General features: G+C 50.8%; 1 long non-coding RNA gene across 1 annotated transcript; it reads right to left on the reverse strand.

Moving 5' to 3' along the window:
* Positions 1-435: 435 nt before the first annotated feature.
* On the reverse strand, positions 436-5,670 carry LOC129048623 (uncharacterized). The gene is made up of 3 exons (XR_008511121.1): positions 4,038-5,670; positions 1,054-1,147; positions 436-968 (listed from the first exon to the last, which is right to left on the reverse strand). It is a non-coding gene; the product is annotated as an uncharacterized LOC129048623 (long non-coding RNA).
* Between the last annotated feature and the right edge of the window lie 10,684 nt (positions 5,671-16,354).

Raw genomic sequence — 16,354 nt, forward strand, 5'->3', positions numbered from 1 at the left:
ACACATACCCACAGTCACGCACACACATTCTCTCTCTCACATGCACACACACTCTGTCTCACACACACACACACATTCTCTCTCACACATACACACACACTGTCTCTGTCTCTCACACACTCTCTCACACACACACTTTCTCTCTCACATACACACACTCTCATACACACACACACACACACATTCTCTCTCTCTCACATACACACACACACTCTCCCCACCCCCAAACATACCCTCTTTCCTCCTCACTCCACATAATATGGAGCGATTTAGTATCACATTTTCTCACTTGAGTGTCCCCTTGGCATGCTCTCCCCACTCTCTGCCATCCCCACTGCCCCTTCTGCCACCATCAGCCTCCTCCCTACAACCAAGAGACTCAGCTAAGTGTTGTCTCTGAAGGGAATTCCGATGACCACAATTTTCTCAATCTCATTTCAAATTTTAAAAAGCCTGGCTTTAGTAAGGGCTAAACTGCTCAGGAATTTTTAAGCACCAACATAAGACTTTAAAGACATTTCCTGCTAATGAGATTAAGTGAGGTAATGTATGTGGCACGCGGCACACTTCCTGCACGCCTGAGATTGCGCTCTGAAGCTGTTGCTTCAGACCGAGCCTCAGACGGCCAGAGGGTCTCCTTCACTTTGGAAGGAAGGTTTGCAAAGCCTTGCAGTGTGGTGCGACGCTGGCAACAATGGACAGAGCGCCAGGAAGGAGTCCTGCAGAAACCTTCGGGCCGGAGTGTGTAAGGGGTGTGTGGGTGCATGTGTGTGTGTGCATGTGTGTGATCTGGAGGTGAGGAAAACGAGATGTATTGGGAGAACTCCAACCACACTGCCCGGCTCATCCCTCCCTTGGGGTCTCACTCAGCTGCTGTCTCTGGCTGCTACCACCAGGCTGGCCTCAGGAGGTCACTGTGATCATCACAGTCCATTCTGCTTTGGGCTGAACCCTTTTCCTTTAGTTCCCTGCAATAGAATGGAGGTCGGTTGTCATTTCCAAGAGAATTTTGCAGGAAGAACATGATGAAAACCTGATTATATTTATACTCACATTTGCACTATAGTTATTTCTTAAAGCTCAGTTTCCAAGTCCCAGAGATCCCGTGGAAGCGGCAAGGACATCTACAAGCCTTTGATTCTCTACCCTAAGATAACCACAAAGACACAAGTGTCCACCTGGATTCGTCTGGGTGCGCTCTACTGACCAAGGGTCAGCCACGATGCCTGGGCATTGAGCAGAGAGGGGAAGGGAACCTCCATATCCTGAACACCCCCTGCCCTGTGCTGGACTGCGATAGGAACTTTATATTCCCATCCGCTAACTCACTCATGCCCCATAACAACCTCATGACACATGGTCCAGCAAGGTCCAGCTGCTTGCCTAAGGTCACAGAGCTGGAAATAAGAATCCCATTTATGGAATGTACTATTGATAAATGCAAAGATTTCCAAGGGCTCAAGCTCAATCTAGGCAAGAAGCATGGGGCTTTGGTGGTGACCCAGAGCCTAGCTCTTTGGCAGCTCAGCCCGGCCATGCTTCCTTCTCAGCTGGAGCAGGAATTTTGGATGCTAGGATCCTGGCGAGCCTCAGCCGGCTACTCCTTTCTCTCCCTCCTCCACCAGCCACTGAGTCCTTGTGCCCCGACCCAGCCCCAGCCGAGCTCTATGGGTGGGGCAGCACTCCCTTCTGGTTCTTAGTTGCCATGGACCTTACCCTCTGGCAGGACTCCTGCTGTCCTCTCCTGCAGGGTGGATGGCAAGATGGGACCAGCACAGCTCCTGATACAGTAAACCCTGGGCTCTAATCCCAGCCCTGCCATGTATAAGCTGTGTGACCTCAAGTATGTGAACTCATCTCTCGTGCCTGTTTACTCCCTAACATGCAACTAACAGTAGTACTCTACCCTAAGAGCTGTTGTGAGGCTTTCTTCAACTTTAAAAAAAAAAAGAAAACAAAAAAAAAGAAACACTATATAGCATTTACTTCTTGCCAGACATGACTTTAAGCACTTTATCCCTAATTTCATCCTCATGACAATCTTATAAGGGAGGAATTGTTGCTATCTTATTTTACAGATAAGGACTCCAAGGCACAGAGAGATTAAGTAACTTGCTCAAGGTCACACAGCTAGTAAGGGGCAGAGGCAGGATTCAAATCCAGGCAGGCTGGCTCCAGAGTTCAGGCACTTAACTTCCTACTCTATAGTGAAATGATAGGTGTGAAGCATTTTAGCATAAAACTCAACAAAGAGAAAATGCTTGGTCAATGGTAGCTATAGTTGCCATGTGAACTTGGCAGGTCATTTTACTTCTTTTTTTTTTTTTTTTTTTTTAAGGCTGAGTCTCCCTCTGTAGCCCAGGCTGGAGTGCAGTGGCACAATCTTGGCTCACTGCAACCCCCACCCCCTGGGTCCCCGTTCAAGCAATTCTCCTGCCTCAGCCTCCCGAGTAGCTGGGATCACAGGCATGTGCCACCATGCCCAGCTAATTTTTGTACTTTTAGTAGAGACGGGGTTTCACCATGTTGGCCAGGCTGGTCTTGAACTCCTGACCTCATGATCCACCCGCCTTGGCCTCCCAAAGTGCTTGGATTACAGGCATGAACCACCGTGCCCGGCAGGTCATTTTACTTCTGTCTCAATGTTTTCATCCCTAAAATGGGACTAGTGATCACTCTGTGCTGGGCTTGGGGTGAGAGTTCATTAGAATAATGGGTGTGAAATGTCTGACACAGATCCTAACACAGAGCAGGGCATAGGCTCTTGGTGGCTCTCCTTTCTAGAAGGGACCTACAGAACGGGGTCGGGCCTGGTGGTATCTAGACACATCCACTGAGTCAGCAAAAGCAAGGTATAAGAACCCCACCAGCCTTGAGGGGCCTGGGCAGAGCAACAGATGTGTGGTGAGGGCAGCTGGAGATGCAGAGCATGGATGCAGGGCCTCTGATGTGGGAGGTGGCATCTGGGGTCCAGATGCAGGATTGGGAAGAAAGGGGTGAACACTTATGGGGCCATCTAATCCTCACAATGACCCTGAGAAAACAACAGTCTCAGAGAGGGGACATGACTTGCCCAGGGCCACGTCTCTGGAAAGGGGTGGCAATGAGATTTGCCTCCCAGATGCCTCTGTGGTTCCTCTCTCCCTACACTGCCCATCAGCAGGATGAAGGGCCCAGCTATGAGGTCAAGCTCTAGGTTAGGAGTAACTGTTTCTTAAGAAAGTCCAGGCCGGATGCGGTGGCTCACACCTGTAATCCCAGTACTTTTGGAGGCTGAGGCAGGCAGATCACTTGAGGTCAGGAGTTTGAGACCAGCCTGGCCAACATGGTGAAACCCCATCTCTACTAAAAATACAAAATTAGCCTGGCATGGTGGCGGGCGCCTGTAATCCCAGCTACTCGGGAGGCTGAGGCAGGAGAATAGCTTGAACCTGGGAGATGGAGATTGCAGGGAGCCGAGATTGCACCATTGCACTCCAGCCTGGGTTACAAGAGTGAAACTCCATCTCAAAAAACAAAAAACAAATAAAAAAATTAGCCGGATATGGTGGACACGCGCCTGTAGTCCTAGCTACTCGGGAGGCTGAGGCAGGAGAATCACTTGAACCTGGGAGGCGGAGCTTGCAACGAGCCGAGACTGTGCAATTGCACTCCAGCCTGGGCAACAGAGCAAGACTCTGTCTCAAAAAAATAAAAGTCCAGCAAAAGAAAGGCGACAGTCCCTCCTGCAAAAGTGTCCCAACTAGGCAGGTAGTACAGTGGGGCCTGGAGCTGGGGAATGCTGAAGGGCTTGGCTGAGGACAGCAGCAGGCAGGCAGGGGTGAACTGGAGGCACGGGTGGCTGGAGGCTGCCTAGAGTCTGGCTCAGCCCTGGGGAAGGCGGTGGGCAGTGCTTCGCCAGGGCATGGAGGGAGGATCCCCTGCGATACAGAGAAGGGCATAGGGTGCTTCCCCCCACCTCTGCCAATCCCTCTAGAAGATTTTCCCCATACACAGTAAAAGGAAAGGCTCTTAAAGCAACCCACTGGGGGACTCACAGCAGGGGTGACAAGAGCGCTTTCTAGGGTAGTTGTGTGCTGTCTTCAGAGGCAGGACGCCACTTCCTGTGGCCTTAATTGTGCCCTGTGAAAAACCAGGCCCTGGCCCAGCAGCCAAGAGGGCCGGGATAGGTTCACCCAGACCCATTGTCCTATGAGCAGATTTGTTTTTTCCAGAGCAACTCTTCACAGCTTCTCCTCTTCCCTTGGTGACAATGACAGCCAGCGATGGGTAGACAGCCTACTCCCGGCCTGGCCTGAGCCCGGTGGCCCCAGTGTGAGATCACCACAGTGATGTCTGACCTCAGCATCGCCATGGGGATGCTCGGATGCCACGCTGCCTGTAAGCAGCACCTTTTTCCCCCAGGAGAGTGAGAGGGGACCATGGCTGATGCTGACTATGTATGACGTGGCCTGCTCCTGGCTGCTGGGGCTGTTTGTCCCCAAACATATGTTGTCAGATCTCAGCTGAATGGGGTGGGCCAGCGGACTCACTCAGGACCTGCGGGCTCTGTTGTGTGTCTGTGTGTTTGGGGTGTGGCGAGAGGTGTTTATTAGACCTCACAGGGAGCCTCATTTTCTTGTCTCTCTGGGCTGGCCTGGGCTGCTGATCACTGTGCTCCTAATGGGCCTCGGACTGACATTCACAGCAACCTGGTCTCCATAGCAACCAGCTGTGACATCACAAGGAACCCACGGACCCTGTAGCTGGAGCAGAGGAAGCTTGAATGCCTGTATGAGGAAGAAAGCCTTTGCTCCCCATCCTTGGGCCTCTCCTGTGATAGGGAAAGAGGACATAGAAACACTGAGAGAGCCAGGGCCTCCACTTCTCTGGAGGTTTGAGCGGGATCTACTCGAAATCCTTCCCTCCCTTTCTTTGTCCCCTTTCTCCTCATCCCTCAAAAGATACGTATCTCAATTTCCTCAACTGTAAAATGGGGATATTAGAAGCTGCTCTTAATTGAGTGTTTATTATGTGCCAGGCACTATTACAAGCATCTTGCATGGATTTTCTCATTTACTTCATAACAACCCTATAAAGTACTTTCTTCTTAGTATTCCCCCTTCTGTAAGTGGAAGGAAAGGAAGCACAGCAGAAGGATTGGAATCAAGACAGCCTGGCTCCAGAGCCTGTTTTCATAACTACGAGAGAATGCACCAGATTCCTTCTGAACGCCGCCTGCCACGTGCGCGGCTACAACTCTATTTCCAGCCATGCTGTGGCAAGCAGTTCCGGGCGGGCTTCAGCTCCCTTTGCACCACCAGCACCTCGCCTCCTGTCAGCATGAGGCGGTTTTCATTTTCTGCCCAGGGGCTTCCGCAGCGCCCCAACACAAGGTTGGCAGGAGCGGGCTCAGCGGGAGGACTTCTGGAGGGAAGTTGCTTCCACTGAGCCAGCCTCAACCTGGGGTGCACAGGCGCCACCGGGTGAATGCTTCTGCCAGGCCATCATCTGGCCCATAAGGTCCCTTTGTGCACTGCTTGGAAGGTCCTGGCAGCGCTGAGCCCCAGCCACCCACGGCAGTGACCTAATAATGCACCGTTATCTTGGCTCTTCTGCTTTCTCTTGTTTCCCACTCCTGTTCATCCCTCATTTCTGGTCCCTAGAATGATTTCCAAAATAAACTCCCTGTACACAAGCCTTTGCATTGGGTTCTACTTTGGGGGTATCTTAAGCTAAGAGAGTCGCAGCCCTGAGAACACCACTACAGGAGGGCATTCTGGAGCTGGGTCACTTGGTGAGGTACAATGAGGGCCCTGTTGTCGTGGGACGTGTGATGGTGGCCACCCTAGTATTACAGTGATTAAGACTTTCTCTGTGCTGGGCTGGGAAGAGGTACAGATGATGGTGGGGTGGGGGATCAGATGAAAGTACTAGCATCTAAACAATCCAGAGGCGATGGGCCTTACAGGGATGGTGAGGCTGGCTGGCGGCTAACTGCTCTAGAAGCCTTAAAGGAAGAAAACAGCAGGCTCGGGTTGATCCACTGTCAACTCAGGCCATGCAGTGAAGAACAAGATCCCCATAGTGCTGTTGTAAGACACTCTCTCCTTCCACAGCCAAAGGGTATCCTGTACTGAAAATCAGGCTCGGCATGGAATTAGGGGCAGGAGGGTCACAGGGCTGTGAAGGAGAAGGAGGGCATAGCTTGGCCGGATCTCAGCCAAAGCCAAGAACCCTGCTGGGCAGAGAGTGGGATGCTGAGACCTCAGGTGGGGATAATTGGGCGGATGATTCTGAGAATCTTGGGGGCCCAGACTCCTCTGGAACTTTGAGCACTGAACCCCCATAACTCAGCAAAGCACTCCTTGGCCAGTTGGGCCAGGCCAAGGCTGGGCTTCCTCTAGGGAAAGCTACCATGTCCCCCCATCCCCACCGCATCTCCTGCTTGGCTCAGTCTACCACTGAGAAACTCCAGTCAGTAATGGATATTGTCCAAGCAGAATACAAGGTCCCGCAGCTTAATTCACGTCCAGTGAGATTGGGATTAATTCAGTCTTGAGCAGAAATACAACTTGGGCAACTGGAGAGTAGACCTGGGCTTGGGTTCAGCTAGACCTGGGGACTCCTCCCATTCAGGGCCCAGGCAGAACGCCACCCTGTCGATTTCATGACTTCTTGGGATGCTTAAGGAAGTTCATGGATCCAAAATGCAGTATTGGTGACTGAACAGGTATTTACTGTACACCAGGCACTGTTCGATATGAGACAACAGCTGTAAAATGGCTTTTTTCTGTTTTTGAAGCACTCACGTGAGGTAGGGAAGATAAAAGCATCTAAACAGACCATGCTACCAGTAGTAAAGCTGCTTTTGGGATGTGACTAAGTGCCTGGCTTTGTGCTGAACTCACCAATACACAGTACCATAAGATTCTTAAATGACCCTACAAGGAAGAGATTTTCACCCCCATTTTACCAACGAGAATGGGCAATAGAGCTGGGATTTGAACCCAGCCTTATCTCACTCTTCCCTCTGCACACAGCCTGCTTATCTTGAGAGAGTGTGACAGCCTCAGCGGAATGGTGTCCAAGATGCAGGGAGGAGAAAGATAGATTTGGCCTGGTGGGACGGTCCAGCAAGGCTTCCCAGAGGGGTGATAAGGCAATTTGTGTATTTCAAAAGCTGAATAAATGTGAACCACGTTGGGTTATGATTAAGCACCTATAGTGAGGGCTCCATCTTGGGATCAAGTTTTTAGAAATTGTTCCAATCAAAGCAAGCACAAGCTCCAGCCACTGCATAATAATTAAAGGTGGCTCCCTAGGTCACAGAGCCCACTTCTTCCCCCAGAACCCTGAGAGACCAACGCTCCTGTGCTCGGCCGTTTCTCTCTCCCAGCCTTTCTGACAAATGAGCCCTGTAGGGTGGGGGGTTTCTCATCAGTGTATTTTTTTGGCCTGGAGGGAGGTAGGGCTGTACTAATTGGGCTCTGGAATTTTGAATCAGAGGAAGTCACTCAAGTTGGGTTCAGCAAAAAAGGACTTATTTATAAGGCCCAGGGGTGTCTTTGGCAGGAAGCGCCAGGTCTGGGGAGACTAAAGCATGGACTAAAGCACTTTCCTTCCACTCTGGTCACCTTTACTTGCTATTCCAAGTTAACTCAATTCAAGAGATGCTAGGTTTTCACACTGCAGCCAAACTTTAGGTGGGTAAGAGGGCAGGCACCAGGTTCCAGTGCACCTCACTTCCGGCCGCACCCCCAGAACCCAGCATGCTACAGAGCAATATGGCTACCCCCAGCATCTGTTGAATTGATTTGACTTGGAATAGCAAGTGAAGGTGACCAGAGTGGGAGGAAAGTGCTTAATGTTGCAATTTAAGAAGACGAAGTCCTCCCAGAGGCATTGCATGTGTGTCTGTACATGCGGTTTCTCTCTGGGTAGACCTTTACAAGCCAGTAATGTCGACAAGGGTCACTCTTCCTCATTTCCGGATGAAGAAACCAAATTGCCCAAACAATTTGGTTTGAAGCAAGTTGCCCAAGGTCACACAGCAAGAGGAGGCTCCGGCTCAGTATTCCTTACTGCACGTTCAGGAATCCCAAGAGGAGGGGGTTTGCATCCACCTGGGGATAGGTTTCTAGGTTCTAAAATAAACCATACAATGTTAAGACACTATTTACAGATAGAAGGAAATGCTTTGGAACCACAAGGGCCTGGGTTTTGAATTCTGCCTTTGTCATTTCCTAGGTGAACTTGGGCAAGCTATTTATCTTCTCTGTAAAGACAATGTACAGAGCTTTGGAGGAGTCAGTCAATGCATTTTACCACTGCAGCGAGTAAACACTCAATCAATGTATGCTCAATCAATGCTAACTATTGTGTATTACAGTCGTAAGTCACCTAACCTCTGAGCCTTAGTATTCTTGGCTACAAAATTGGGGTAATGATACTTCCTGAACAGAGCTGTTGGGAATGAGATAACATGAGATAAAATGAGATAACATGCCCAAGTCCTATCCTGGCACCTGGCTCCCCACATGTTCACTTCTTCCCCCCTGCGATGCTCCCTCCTGTCAAATTTACGCTTCTAGCATAAATGACGCGCCGGTCTAAGAAAAGCACCACTTGTGAACTTGAACACTTATAGGCGTGAGCTGAGGAAGCATAAAGCGACTTCCCTCTCCCACCTGGTGAGAGAGCCTCCACGGGCTCTAGGGTAAAATGGTCGAGTGCTGAGTGGGTGTTCTTGATGCTGGAAAGATCCTGCTCGACTCAGTCCCAGGATTCTCCATGGGGCCTGGAGGTGGATTCTCCAGGGGGCCCGTTAGCTAACCGGACAAAGGCAGCCAGACCTCGCTGTCAATCTGGGCGGGGCAGTTGGGGCACTTCTACAGGGAGATGCTTTTGGCTGGGTTGACCAGAGGTAGAGCAGAATGTGCTGGGATGCAGGGCACGGACAACTTCTGAAGACTGAGCCAGACTTGAGCCTCCTTCCCTCCGTCTTTTTTAAACAAACCACGTTTTTTGTTTGTTTGTTTGAGACAGAGTCTCACTCTGTCACCCAGGCTGGAGTGCAGTGGTGCAATCTCGGCTCACTGGAACCTCCGACTCCTGGGTTCAAGCGATCTTCCTGCCACAGCCTCCTGAGTAGCTGGGATTACAGTTGCCTGCCACCATGCCCAGCTAAATTATTATTATTATTATTATTATTATTATTATTTTTGAGACAGAGTCTTGCTCCGTCACTCAGGCTGGAGTGCTGTGGCACAATCTTGGCTCACTGCAACCTCTGCCTCCTGGGTTCAAGTAATTCTCCTGCCTCAGCCTCCCAAGTAGCTGGGATTACAGCCACGTGCCACCAGGCCCAGCTAATTATTTTTATTTTTATTTTATTTTTATTTTTTTAATTTTTAGTAGAGATGGGGTTTTGCCCTGTTGGCCAGCCTGGTCTCAAACTCCTAAGCTCAGGCAATTTGCCTGCCTCGGCCTCCAAAAGTGCTGGGATTACAGGTGTCAGCCACTGCGCTGGGCCAATTTTTGTATTTTTAGTAGAGACAGGGTTTCATCATGTTGGCCAGGCTGGTCTTGAACTCCTGACCTCAGGTGATCCACCCACTGGTCTTGAACTCTTGCTCTCGAGCAGTTCTCCCATTTCAGCCTCCCAAAACGCTGGCACTATAGGAATGAACCACTATAACTGGCCATTAAACAAGCCACAAATTAATGAGCACTTATTATGTTCCAGGCACTGTGCCAAGCAGTTTACATGGATCCCAGCCACTACCATCTGCGTAGCCAGCCTTAGGAAAATGCTTAATGTCTCTGAGCCTCAGTCTCCTCACTTGTGAAATGGGCTTCGGGATGGTGTCTACCTCATAGGGCTGTTATGAAAATTAAATGAGCTAATGCATTAGCAGTCATACTAAATGCTAGCTAAATTTTGGTATTATATATAGATATTCATCCGTTTAAGCTTCACAACGATCTCCACTTTTTTAAATAAGAAAATAAAAATTTAGAGAGGTTAAATCAGTGGTTCCTAGGTGCTGACCTGACCACATGCAAATGTACATGGAGAGCATGTGAGAAACCAGGGTCCCTGCAGAGGATGATTCCCTGAGTGAGCCTGGCATGGGCCCCAATAATGCAGGTTTGTCATGCCTGCAGCATCCCAGGTGATTTGGAAGTGGGAAGCCCTGCTGAGTTAGGTGATTTGGCAAAGGCCCCACTGCCGGTAGGGACAGAGGTAGGATTTGAATGTTGAGGCAGGACCCTAAATCACCATTATTTACTACGAAGAGCATGCCCCTGGTGGGCCTGCCCTGACCTGCTCTCTGCCGCTCCCTAGGGCTGGAGGATTCTGGCCTGGCCCACTCTCTGAGGAGGAGGGCTGGGTGAGCTCTCTTGAGCAGGGTCACTCAAGCAACCATTTGCAGGCCACCATGCCCCCATCATGGGTTCCTTTTCCAAAAGCCACCTGAGCCGAGACAGTGGGTACCCATCAGCCCTTGTGGATTGTGGAATGTCTCACCAATGGTCAGAAGCATGTCTCCTGTGGTGGCTCCCCACAGCCTTCCTCCCCAGGACCCATCTCCACCCTCTGGTGCCACTGGGCATGCGGAGAGCCTCTGGCAAGCTGCAGGAGCTGCCAAAGCATTTGGTTATTTTGCTCATTTTATTAATAAATGTGCACCTATGCCAACCACATGGCGACTGCCGCCTGGGAACAAGAGTCAGAACATGCTCTGGGGAGATTTCTGGCTGGATTTTGGTGACAAAGGAAACAGACAGGGATCTATGGGGAGAAGGGAGTCAGGCAGCTGACAGACATCTAGGGGCTTGCAAGGACCTCTGCAGTTTGTGAAAGCCTTTTTGCGAAAAGGAGAGTTGGGTGGAACAGTATGGAAGGGGTTGGGGCCCTGACCCTTCAGCCAGAGGGACTCTAAGCCACATGGAGCTTGGACACATAGCTTGGCCTGACTGCAGGAAGCTGGACACATCTTTCTCCCAGGGTCTGTTGGCTCGTGGGTGCCTGGTGAGGGCGGAGCTGATGGCAACAGTGCCGTAGCTGCAAAGGACTTTGAAAACCCCAAAGCAAAGAGAAAGACCTTCCACCAGAGGGGCTGCCAGCCCAGTGCCACACTCCTTGGAGGGAGTTGGCCATCGCATGTGCGGTGCTGGATCTGGAGGCCGCACACACAAAGCTGGCGTTATTGGCACCTTTCCGGGATGCTGTACAGAGAAATACCCAGGAGTGATGTGCCCCATAAGGACAGGTCGGACGAGCAGGCCTTTGTGTCGAAGAAGCCAGCAGGCAAACCTCACAGAGGGCAAGCCCCAGGCCTCCAGGGCTCCAGACCCCTGTGCGGGCACCAGAACGGCCTCCTCCTCCAGCCAGGATGTGCGTTCTATTCTATTACTGGCCAGCGAATAAATAATCTGAAAGCCTCGCCAGGATCTGCCGTTTACCCTTTAAGGGAATGAACTTCTCTTCATTTGTAAAGACGGAAAAAAAAAAAGCCTTCCCAGATGAAAGTCTGGGCTGAGGGAAGAGTGAGCTAGGCAGACGGCATGGATGCCAGCAGGAAGCCCTTACAGCCAGCAGGCCGGGCCCAGGGGCCCTGGCATCCCCCTGGACAGTCAGTGCCTCCCACAGCAGCCCCGGTCCTGGGCTCCTCAAATCTTAGCTCGGGCCTCTCTACTTAGTTTGCTCATGCCCTTAAAGCAGCAAAAAATGTCAATCACACATACTCAATCTAGTAATTCATTTATAAATAATAATCATGCATGACTATACTAACATGAACATTGTCAAACATGCACAAAAATACAAATTTAAAAAATAAAACCAAGATAAAATGATATTTTAAAATGCCTTAATTACTATGGATGATTTCTTTTTTACCACCATTACCTTTACTAACAAAGCAAAAATATACAGTATAGCTAGGTTCATTAGTAATAATAGTGGATATAAATTCTTATTTCAAATTGTCTTCTCATTCATAGTATAAATCTGGGGGCCACCTTCTTGTGGGATCCAACTGGATTGTCACCGTTTTTCCTTCCTCTGTTGGCCAGAGTGGCACCATTAGGAGTGAAGTGTCCATGCCACGCCATGCTTTTGATCATCCAACATTTGAGTTAGGTTCAGCATTTTTCACTTTTTTCTTTGTTCTTCCTTTGTCTGGCTTCTTTCTAAGTCATGTATCCATTTGATAAATCTATGAATCTGCATAACTGGTCTCAAATGAGTAGAAAAATTCTTCTAAATGCCAACAGCGGGAGTGAGGGCAGAGTGGCTGGCCTTTCTGTGTGGTCCAGCTCCCATTCTTTCCTCTAGTGACATTTCATATAAAGAACCTAATATGGACATCAGCGTCAATCTATAAATACTAGTATTGCTGAATTCTTTTCTCTTTTTTGGATGAAATAGAAATAGAAATAGAAAAATTAATATTCCTTTCTCCTTAAATAAGTCCCTTAAACACCTCCTGTGATGCCTGCGTGCCCCCCACTTTGGAGACCCTTGTATCTCCAGAGCTCCTCACTGTCCCTCTCCCTTCCAAGCCAATCCAACTGCAAACAGAAACCAGGATTAGCTTAGGAAATTGTGAATCTGACCAAATCACTGCCCGTCACTTGCTCCCCAGGGCTCATCATAGGTCTTGGGGAAAAGTAAAACTTCTTACCAGCTCTGGCCCCCGCCGCTCCTTCAGCATCAGTCATGGCCCCCCATATGACACATGGCAGGTTCCCTCTCTCATCCTTCAGGTCCCAGCTCCAAGGTCACCCTTCAGAGAAGGGCCCCTCATCTAAAGAATATTACTCTCCCCCCAATGACTGTCTCAGGGTTTCCTTTATAACTTTTAAAGTGCCCATCACATGTTGTCACTATGTAAATCTGCTCATGGACTCTGACTACTGTCTCCCCAACTAGGCAATGTGCTTGGAGTTCATCAGAGAGGATCCATGTCTGCTGTTTTCATTGCCGTATGCCCAGAGACCAGCATGGTCTCGGGATATTGTAGGTGCTCAATAAATGCATGAATAATGAGATGAACGAATCAGGTCTGAGAGGATCTACAAATGTTTCCTTGGACTGGGCTTGTCACGGCTGGAAGCTGCTAGCTATGGGGAAACTCCCACCTCCCTGGCCTCAGCCCTCCCCAGCCTCCCTCCTCGTACCAGGGAGCTGGAAGCCCAGCTCCAAGGAACTCAGAGAAAGCCTGAAGTAGTTTTCCAGGAGTGGAAGAAGCTATTGAGAAAGAGGTGTCCACTTTCTGCCTGGAGGGCTGAGAACCTGGAGTGTCAGGAGGGCCAGGGTCGTTCCTAAAGACACCCAGCAAGTCAGGGCACGAGCACTGCCCGGAACGCAGGTGAAGGGCAGAGTCAGGGACACCCTTGGCTAAGTGGACTGAGGAATCTTGAGACATGAGTGGTTGTTGCGATTGGTGGATTCTGCCCCTGGGCTGGGCCTCTGAGAGGGCAGGGGCTGAGGCCCAACTTCTCCCCTTTGGCTACCAAACCTTGCGCAAGACCTCCCCATAGCCTGGCCAGGGAGGCACAGAGGCAGCTCAAAGTCTTTTCCCAGGCAAGAGGCCTAGTAAATGCTGGATCAGGGATTCACACCTGGGTCTCTCCCCAAAAGGGGATGCCCTTGCTCTCCCCCTCCCACTTTCCCCTCAAAGCTTCTCCCTTGAGGCCCTTTTGGTTCAGGCCCAGCAGCTGTGAGGCCCTTTGCAGAGCTGATCACCCCGCGATTATCTCCAAAGCCGAGGAGCAGGTGTCTGCAGGCGTGGCTCAGCTCCTGCCTCTGAAAGAAAAGGAAATCCGACCCTCTGGGAAACCTTGGAGAGAAAGCAGAAAAAATATCTCCTTTCAAGAGAAGAACCCAAAGGCACCCTTGTTTTACCAGATTCCTTGACAGCCTCTCTGGAGTGAAGCTCTTTTTAATATATTTTTAAAGAAAAACGAAGCTCAGGAGAATGGCTGGGGGAGGCAGCGGTGCAGAACATTTCTAATAGTCTTTCCCTGTTTGAGTCTCAGGTACTGATTCTTTATCATGAAGGGATTGGCCTCAACAATCCCAAGTGGACGGTGCAGAGGTCTCGCATTCTGGATGCTTAGGTTTGGAAGATGGGTTGGAAGACTTCCTGGAGGAGGTGGGGACTTGCATTGAGGTTTGAAGACTCTGCAGCAGCTAAAGTGGGAGAGCATTTCAGGCCAGAGGAAGAGGGTGGCAGAGACACAGAGGTGGGGAGGCCTGGCCAGGTCTCAGGAGAGGGAGGCAGAGTGGAGGGGAGGGAGGGGGGAAAGGAGGACCGTCAGGAGGGCAGCTGGAGGAGGGACAGGAGGAGCCTCAAACAGGGCATCCGGATGTCTAGGTTCCAGTCCCAGGTCTGCCGCTGACTTGCGGCGTGATGTGGAGTGAGGGATCTGCGCCTTCCCAGGCCTCAGTTTTTCCATCAGAAAAACTGGTGGGAGGCCAGGTGCTGTGGCTCATGCCTGTAATCCCAGGATTTTGGGAGGCCGAGGCAGGCGGATCATCTGAGGTCAGGAGTTTGAGACCAGCTTAGCCAACATGGTGAAACCCCGTCTCTACTAAAAATATAAAAATTAGCCAGGAGTGGTGGTGGGAACCTGTAATCCCAGCTACTCAGGAGGCTGAGGCAGGAGAATCACTTGAACCCAGGAGGCGGAGGTTGCAGTGAGCCGAGATTGCGCCACTACCACACTCCAGCCTGGGTGACAGAATGAGACTCCGTCTCAAAAAAAAAAAAAAAGAAAAAGAAAAAGAGGTTGGGAGCGAGTGATGCCTAGGCTTTCCTTGGGCCTAAAGTTCTGCTGGCTCCTGCCCTCCCACACCAGGTATCCCCACTTCCCTTCTGGCTCCAGTGGAGGCTGCAGGTGCCAGGCGGCTTCCCAGCCTTCCCCCAGCAGCCTGCTGTGGGGACCTGCTAATCCCCTTTAAACTCACTTCTTCCTGGCTGCTGTCACCAAGGGTGCCTTGTGAGGGCTTTCTCACTCAGGAAGAGAGATCTCTGTGACTTAGCCAGGGGGAGGGGGAGGCCCGGCCTCTGTTGACCCCTCACCCACCAGCGCCAGCGGCCATCAGGCCATCTGTTCTTCAGGCTGGGGCCCAACAGAAATGCCATTCAGTACTGGGCGGTCTGTGTCTGCCCCCCTTTCCCAGCCCAGGCCTGAGCAGATGGCCCACCTGCCACCGTCCGTGGAGTCTCCGGAGCCTTGGGGCCCAGCCGGAAGCTGGGGCGGTGGGGTTCACCCTCCTCTTAGAGAAGTTGTCAGCACCAGACTTCAAGTCCTGGCCCTGCCTCACGGGGCCTCTGTCCTGGGTTGCCCTCTCCACCTCCCACTGGCCAGCCAGCCCCAGCCCAGGCCATTCAGAGAGGTACCATGAAGGCTGCACCCGCAGATGCCACCCAGGTCAGTCCCCTGATTTCACACAGGAGGCATCAGCCACCTGCCAGAGGTGGCAGCTCATCGGAGGAACCCAAATCTCTGGCTCCTGGTGAGTTCTCACTGGGATGAGCATCAGATCACTTGAGTAGGGGAGAGGGGAGTGGCTACAAATGTAGATCTCTCGGCTCAAACCCCATGGATTTGGACCCAGGAGGTCTGGAGAGGGGCCTGTGAATCTGCATTTGTAATAAACTTTGCAGCTGAGTCCCTGAAGTTCTCCTGGGCACTGCCATCCTGCTGTCTCTGTTCATTTCTAGCCTGAATGACAATTAAAGGTCAGTGACATAGGTGAAGCAATAGTAACTATACCCATTTAATAGGTGAGGAAATCAAGGCCCCAAAATGCTTACAGTTTCATAAAGCAAATTTGACGCTGTAAATTCATACCAGAGCTAGGCATGGTACCCAGTGCTTCAGGCTCCTTAGTTAATGGCTTTTGGACACCAGTCCCCAGGGGAGATCAGGGATGGCCCTTAAACATGCCCCTCCATTCCACCCCCGCACAGCTACAATATTTAAAGGCCCTAAGTCCTGAAAAGACTATGGTGTCTCCCCTCATCCCCAATGAATTCTAAACAAAAATAACACTAAACTGTAACTGTAAGAAAATCCCATGATGACAACAGTACTTTAATGAATTTTTGTAAATAAAATTGTTTAAAAACATTTTTCCTTGTTTTATGGGTGGCCCTGCTTCTGTGGTGCCCAGTGCAATATCCTGGCTTCCTAGGAGATAGCTCCTTGTCTGCAATGCTCATTCCAGTGTGGAGTCTGGGTGAGGGGCAGGTTGGTCCCTCCCACCCCTGGACATTGCTCCCTCTCCACCTCCTTTAATCCCACCTGGTTTCCTCCCCCTGGAACTGGAATGCACTCACCAGGAGAGCCTGGC

The sequence above is a fragment of the Pongo abelii genome, chromosome 9 (assembly GCF_028885655.2).
Source record: "Pongo abelii isolate AG06213 chromosome 9, NHGRI_mPonAbe1-v2.0_pri, whole genome shotgun sequence".
NCBI classification, from domain to species: Eukaryota; Metazoa; Chordata; class Mammalia; order Primates; family Hominidae; genus Pongo; species Pongo abelii.